Genomic DNA, 7,811 nt, shown 5'->3' with positions numbered 1-7,811 from the left:
TTTGGGGGGTGAACCAGCAGATGGAAGACCTCTCTCTCTGTCTTTCCCTCTCTATGTCTGTAACTCTACCTCTCAAATAAATCCATCTTTTTTTTTTTTTTTTTGACAGGCAGAGTGGACAGTGAGAGAGAGAGACAGAGAGAAAGGTCTTCCTTTTCCATTGGTTCACCCTCCAATGGCTGCTGCGGCTGGCGTGGCCGGCGCACCACGCTGATCTGAAGCCAGGAGCCCGGTGCTTCTGGTCTCCCATGGGGTGCAGGGCCCAAGCACTTGGGCCATCCTCCACTGCCTTCCTGTGCCAGAGCAGAGAGCTGGACTGGAAGAGGAGCAACCGGGACTAGAACCCGGTGCCCACCCCGTCATGCACTTTAAAACCTTTCTTCAGTCTCTCAAATACTTTTTGAACAAAACAAGACACAGATAATAAAGGAATGAACGGTTTTCCAAAAAAGCAGTGTCTTTAAAATACAGAGTACAGCACACCCTCCACATTCCACAGTCATGGCTGCTTGCTGCCATTGTCTAGGGTGTTCTGGGCCTCCCTGGGCCAGGCTGTGCTTAGCACACACTTGGTCGAGCCCCCCTCGCCATTCCCAGTGCTGTGCGCTGAGTGGAAGGAGATGGAAGAGGCAGATTCTGCCCTGGTGCAGGGAGAACTGGTTCCCTTAGCCTGAGAACCTCTGCTCCCATCATAGTTAAGAAACAAATGAATAGAGATCTTGCTTGATTCCCTTTCTAGACATAAACACATCTTGAAGATCAAAAATAAAACACCACTAAGCATACACAGTGGATGGCCACTGCATAGTGGACAAAGTGAGGGAAGGTGATATCTGTCCCAGGAGGTCCCTTCTCTGGGCTGGCCTGTGGTTGACCTTTGTGGCCACTTTCTGGTAAGACGCACAGCTTGGTCGCATATTTACATGGTTTAGCTATGGAAGGACACAGACAGCCTTGTATTGTTGGGAACAGATGGAAAAGTCATCACATTTTCCCCTGACCTTTTTTAGTAAAGGAAAACATTTTCATTGGATTGCATAAACCACTGGCTTGGGGCCAGTGTTGTGACACAGTGGGTTAAGCCGGCACTTGCAACGCTGGCATCGATACCAGAGCACAGATTGAGTCCCACTTCTTCTCCTTCTCCTTCTCCTTCTCTTCTCCTTTTCTCCTCCTCCTCCTTTTTCCTCTTCTTAAAATTTTATTTATTCGAAAGAGTTACAGAGAGAGGTAGAGCCAGAGAGAGAGAGAGAAAGAGGTCTTCATCCGCAGGTTCGCTCCCCAAATTACTGCAGAGCTGAGCTGATCTGAAGCCTGGAGCCAGGAGCTTCTTCCAGGTCTCCAGCACAGATACAGGGGCCCATGAACTTGGGCCATCTTCTACTGCTTTCCCAGGCCATAGCAGAGAGCTGGATCAGAAGTGGAGCAGCCGGGACTTGACTGACACCCACATGGGATGCTGGCACTGCAGGCTAGGGCTTTAACCCTCTGCGCCACAGGCAGGCCCCCCTATTCCACTTATGATCCAGCTCTCTGCTAATGTGTTTAGGAAGCATGGAAGATTGTCCATGTACTTGGGCTCATGTCAACTTAATTCCCTTAAAAAAGACTATTTAATTATGCAAATAAGATTAATCACATCATCAAAAAGCAAGTTAACCTGAGTTGGCTATGTAGCAGATTGTGGTATTTCAGTGTCTACAGAGATGTGACTACCTCTAAGATAAAAGTTCAGCTTGTGGAATGCAGGTTAGTTTTCCAGAATGTGGCCCCCGCCCCCAGTCCTGGACATCCCAGGAGCCCCGCGTGCATTCACAGGGCTCACACTACACACACCTGCTTCTCTGAACAAGTGCACACCAAGCCGCACGAGTGTTTTGCACCGAGGGCTCCTCACATACACTCAACACTCTTCTTTCCTGTCCTCCTCACTCGGATCTGCTAAAGCCTCCTAGATCATAAATCTGCATCAACTAAAATAGTTCCAAGTTCTATGGCACTAAAGTCTATAAGGCACTTGTCCACTTAAGGCAACGACTTCCAGTGCCTACCGGGAGAAAGGACATTTTTATGCCGTTCTCTGAGTGTCTTCTTTTCCATGATAGATCTCTTAACAGTCCCCATTACTTCATGGTTTCTCCATTTTGTGGGTGAAAAGAAGCAGTTTCATTTGGGTGATGTGTGAAGTCTTTGATGAGAGTGTTTATAGCCTTGGAAACTCATGACTGGTGCATAGGGAGATTACTGATGCCATAAACAGGAGTGTCAATTTGTAAAGTCAACAACAGGAGTCACTGTGCACTTACTCCTCATGTAGGATCTCTGTCCTTAATGTGCTGTACACTGAGGCTTAATGCTATAACGAGTACTCAAACAGTATATTTCACTTTGTGTTTCTATGGGGGTTCAAACTGTTGAAATCTTTACTTAATGTACACTAAACTGATCTTCTGTTAAAAAAAAAAAAAAGAAAAGAAACTATCAATTCCCAACTTGACTCTCACTGGGATTAAACATGACAATAGGTCTGATCTGATTTCATCATCATTTAAAAAAAATCATCTATTATTTTTCACTTTATGTTTCTGTGTGGGAACAAACTGTTGAAATCCTTACTTAAGGTATACTAAGCTGATCTTCTGTATACTAAGATAATCGAAAATGAATCTTGATGTGAATGGAAGGGGAGAGGGAGTGGGAAAGGGGAGGGTGGTGGGTGGGAGGGACGGTATGGGGGGGAAAGCCATTGTAACCCACGAGACGTACTTTGGAAATTTATATTCATTAAATAAAAGATAAAAAAAAACAATAAAGCTTTTTTAAAAAATATGTATTTGAAAGGCAGAGTGACAGAGAGGGCAGAGTAACAGAGAGGGAGAGGGAGAGGGAGAGGGAGAGGGAGAGGGAGAGAGAGAGAGAGAGAGAGACTCTTTCATCCACTGGTTCACTCCCACGTGGGTAGCAGGGGCCCAAGGGCTTTGGCCATTCTCTACTGCATTCTCAGGCACATTAGCAGGAAGCGGGATAGGAAGCAGAGCAGCCAGGACTTGAGCCGGTGCTCCAATATGGGGTATAGTTTTTGCAAGCATTAGCTTAACCCACTGTGCCGAACACTGGCCCCAGTACTTTCAGATTTAGATAGACTCATTTTTTTTTTTTACTCCATAAAAGCAACGTGTAAGAATTTGGGGAATTGAGGGATATGTTAGTACAAAAGTTACCTGTTTAGAAAGTATCAGTATTTTCCTACAATTTGTTCCATGCTAGCCAAGACAGCCAGTAGTGGATGGCAACCGTTTTCTATTTTCCTTTTACGTTTCAGTTGTCTTTAATATAATTGATACTAGAGGGGCCGGTGCTGTGGCACAGTCGGTTAAAGCTGCATCCTGCAGTGTTGGCATGCCATATGGGTGCCAGTTTGAGTCCCAGCTGCTCCACTTTTGATCTAGCTCTCTGCTAATGTGCCTGGAAAAGCAGTGGTGAACGGCCCTAGTCCTTGGGCCCCTGCACCCACATGGGAGACCTGGAAAAACTTCTTGGCTCCTGGCTTCAGATCAGCTCAGCTCCGGCCACTGTGGCTACCTGGGAGTGAACCAACAGATGGAAGATCTCTCTTTCTCTATCTCTTTCTCTCTCTCTCTCTCTCTTTTTCTAACTCTGCCTTTTAAATAAATAAAATAAATCTTTAAAAAATAGTTGGTACTAGGAGAAACTCATTCCTTTTTGGCCTTGAGCCTCAATGGCAACATTCATTTAGTTGGCTTAACACTTTCCAAAGAATGTTCCCTTGGACAAATAAAAGAAGTTGCTAGAAAACAAAATTATCAAGGCAGAGTTTTAATTTCCCAAGACAGAAAAATAGAAATTATTTTGTGGATTTTTTTCCCGAAGTGTAAAGGAATAAAGTTAATTGGGAAGGTCCAGCACTGTGGTGTAGCAGGTAAGCCTTTGCTTGCAGTGCCAGCATCCCATATGGGTGCTGGTTCGAGTCCTGGCTGCTCTACTTCTTATCTTGCTCTCTGCTATGGCCTGGGAAAACAGAAGATGGGTCCAAGCCTTTGGGTCCTGCATCCTTGTGGGAGACCTGGAGGAAGCTCTTGGCTCCTGGCTTTGGATCGGTGCAGCTCCAGCTGTTGCAGCCAATTGGGGAATGAACCAGTGGATTGAAGACCTCTCTCTCTCTCTGTAACTCTGACTTTGAAATAAATAATAAATAAATCTTTCTTTTTTAAAAAAAATTTTAGACTGGCGCCGCGGCTCAATAGGCTAATCCTCAGCCTTGCGGCGCCGGCACACTGGGTTCTAGTCCCGGTCAGGGCACCGGATTCTGTCCTGGTTGCCCCTCTTCCAGGCCAGCTCTCTGCTGTGGCCAGGGAGTGTAGTGGAGGATGGCCCAAGTGCTTGGGCCTTGCACCCCATAGGAGACCAGGATAAGCACCTGGCTCCTGCCTTTGGATCAGCGCAGTGCGCCGGCCGTGGCGGCCATTGGAGGGTGAACCAACGGCAAAGGAAGACCTTTCTCTCTGTCTCTCTCTCTCACTGTCCACTCTGCCTGTCAAAAAAAAAATTTAGACAATCTAGTGAGATTGTTTTTTTTAAAGATTTATTTATTTATATGAAAGTCATAGTTACATAGAAAGAGGAGAGGCAGAGACAGAGGGGGAGAGAGAGAGACAGAGAGAGAGAGAGACAGAGAGAGAGAGAGGTCTTCCATCTGATAGTTCACTCCCTAATTGGCTGCAATGGCCAGAGCTGCGCCAATCTGAAGCCAGGAGCCAAGAGCTTCTTCCAGGTATCCCACGTGGGTGCAAGGTCCCAAGGACTTGGGCCATCTTCTACTGCTTTCCCAGGCCATAGCAGAGAGCTGGATCAGAAGTGGAGCAGCCGGGTCTCGAACCGGCGCCCATATGGGATGCCAGCGCTTCAGGGCAGGGCGTTAACCCACTGTCCCACAGCACCAGCCCCATAAATAAATCTTTCAAAAAAAAAAAAAAGAACCCCACCCTGGTTAAAATGCCTGCTCCCATGTTGTACTGCTTGGGTTCCATACCCAGCTCCGGCTCCTGACTCCAGATTCCTGCTGATACAGGCTCTGGGAGGCAGCAGTGTTGACTCAAGTCATTGGGTTCCTGGCATCCACACGGGCGACGCAGCTTCAGCACAGCTCAGTACTTGCTCTTGCAGGCATCTGAGGATTGATCCAGCAGATGGGAGCTTAGCTGCCTGCCCTTCCTCCCCTGCGTCATCAGTGCCCCCTCACACGGGGTCAGTCCTGGTCTCCAGTATCCTACACTTTATCTACAACCCCCACCCCACAGAGCCACCCAGGAGCCCTTGAGGCTGACACCTGTGCCTGCTTCCCTCTAGTGAGGGGTAGCGGAGGGGCAGAGGTACAAGTGAGCTGCTTTGCATTGCTTGAAAGCCCCCATGGCCCCCTGTGGTCCCCTGCACCGATATCTGGGTGGCTGACAAGGAAGAGAAACCCACTCACCCCCAGGTGCACCCTCCACTCTGCATGCTCCTTCCCAGCGCTGCGTCTGATTGGTGGTCGGTTCTCAGCACCTCCTCCACTCCACCCACCAGCCCCGCCAGGGGAGTCCCCATCACCTCTGACCTTGCGTCGGGTGCCAGCGGCCTCTGTGTGTGGGCACACCCCACAGTCTCCTAGGTCAGTCAGCCGCCTCACCTCCACCACCTCCTTCCTGTCTGACCACGCCCTCCTGCCCGAACTGGCTTCTCTGGGTTCCTGGGCCAGACATGCTCCAGTTCTCCCTCTTTAGAGTCTGTTCCCAAATGAACATCTCAGCCTTGACTCTGATCTGCTGTATCACTGACCCAGCAACTTGAATTTCAAGAAATTTTTTAATTAAAGAATTTATTATATATATTTAGTTGAGAGGTAGAGAGAGAGAGAGAGAGAGAGAGCGAGCGAGAGAGCGAGAAAGGTAGCAGTCATATACTGGTTCACTCCACAAATACCCACAACAGCTGGGGCCTGGCTGGGCTGATGCCTAGAGCTAGGAACCCAATCCGGGTCTCCTTCATGAATGATAGGAACACAATTCTTTCAGCCATCGTCTGATGCCTCCCTGCACCGGCATGAATCTAGAACAAGAGCCAGATGCAGGACCTGAACCCACACACTGCAATGTGGGATGCAGATGTCATTTTTTTTTTTAATACCAATTGCTCCCTTATCTTTGTATGTATTTCACTAACTTTTTTTTTTAAAGATTTATTTACTTATTTATTTGAAAGGCAGTTACAGGGAGGCAGAAGCAGGCAGTGGATATCTTTCCATTCGCTGGTTCACGCCTCAGATGACCACAATGACCGGAGCGTCACCAATCTGAAGCCAGGAGCCAGGAGCTTCTTCTGGGTCTCCTACGTGGGTGCAGGGGCCCAAGCACTTGAGCCATCTTCTACTGCTTTCCCAGGCCGTAGCAGAGAGCTGGATCAGAAGTGCAGCAGCCGGGACCTGAACCGGCGCCTATATGGGATGCAGGCACCGCAAGCAGCAGCTTTACCCACTTTGCTACAGCGGCGTCCTCCAGACGTCATTTTAACCACTAGGCCAAATGCTCACATGAGCAGATTCTTTTCAAAATTTTTTCAATTGTTTTTAAAATTTATGTTTTATTTGAAGGCGCAGGAGGGGTGGGGGAGGGGGGAAGAGAGAGAGAGCTTCCATACGCGGGTTCACTCCCCAAATGGCTGCCATGGCCTAGGGCTGGACGAGGCGCCAGGAGCTTCATCTGGGTCTCCCACTTGCAGGGACACAAGTGGTTCCCGTAAGGGAAGCTGGCATCGCAGGCGACGGCCTAACCTGCTAAACCTCGCCGCCGGCCCTGTCTTCGCTTTTTGATTGGTTGGTGCCCTTCCGCATCATCCAATCAGAATGAATCTCCGGGACCCGCCACCTTAACACCGAGGCTATAAATAGCCCGCTGAGCTTCCCCCTCGCCATTTTCTCCGCGAGGCCCGGCTTTTCTGTCCTTCGGCCAGGGGTTGCGCGGTCACCTAACGGCCGTGCGGGGCTCCAGCCCCGATCCCTGGATCCCTGGACAGGACGGCAGCGGCGGACGCCGGCGGGAAGGGCGGGCCCGCGGCCGTGCGCCAGGTGAGGGCGCGGGTTCGGCCGGGCCGAGAGCTTTCCCGCGTCCGCGCGGCGCCGGCTCCTCAGGCCTGGCGAGTCCCGGTGTCCGCGGCCGGAGCGGCGCCGTCGGCCCTGACCCGTCCCGGAGCGGGAGCCGGGAAGGGAGAGCGAGGACCCGGCGTCCGCGTGGCTCCTCTCGGTCAGCCCCGGCCGGGCAGGGCTCCTGCGGAGACGCCGCCCGGCGGCCTCGGCCTCTGAGGAGGGAGCGACGCGGCCGCGCGGCCCCTGGTGGCCCGGGGTCCCGGCGGTGCCCGCGGGGCGTGGACACTGAGGGGTCGGGAGGAGGCGCCTCCGGGGCGGATGGTGGGGGACCCCCGCTGGGCGGGGTGGGGTGGGGGTCACGATGCCCGCCCGTGCTGGGAATCCTCTCCTTCGGGTGTGTCTGGTGTTGTGTCCGGGGTTCACGGCTCTGCTTCGGACTCGTTTTCACTTCAGGGTAACAAATCCCAGCCGCCCTCCCCTCTCTGCGGAGGGCACGTTCCAGGACCCCCAAGCGACCCCTGAGGACGCAGATCGTATGGAACCCTGTGTATACCATGAGTTTTTAAATGTACATCACGCAAGGTGCATTCGTAGGTTACCCGCAGTGCAGGTCAGGTGTTTAGACGAGAGGTTCCGATGCTGGTTCCGAGGTCCATGTCTCATATTGCAGTAC

The 7,811-nt window shown here is 50.9% G+C and overlaps 1 long non-coding RNA gene across 1 annotated transcript in view; it reads left to right on the top strand.

The window, feature by feature from the left end:
- The first annotated feature begins 6,099 nt into the window (after positions 1-6,099).
- LOC108175821 (uncharacterized) overlaps positions 6,100-7,811 on the top strand; it is a 193,388-nt gene continuing 191,676 nt past the window's right edge. The window contains exons 1-2 of the long non-coding RNA XR_016223615.1: positions 6,100-6,150; positions 6,933-7,120. This is a non-coding gene — a long non-coding RNA (uncharacterized LOC108175821). The remainder of the gene's footprint in view (positions 6,151-6,932; positions 7,121-7,811) is intronic.

The sequence above is a fragment of the Oryctolagus cuniculus genome, chromosome 17 (assembly GCF_051225735.1).
Source record: "Oryctolagus cuniculus isolate XC-2025 breed Fujian yellow rabbit chromosome 17, ASM5122573v1, whole genome shotgun sequence".
In the NCBI taxonomy this organism is placed as follows: domain Eukaryota; kingdom Metazoa; phylum Chordata; class Mammalia; order Lagomorpha; family Leporidae; genus Oryctolagus; species Oryctolagus cuniculus.
The sequence above is the reverse complement of the archived record's forward strand: the minus strand, read 5'-3'. Positions and strand labels throughout refer to the sequence as shown.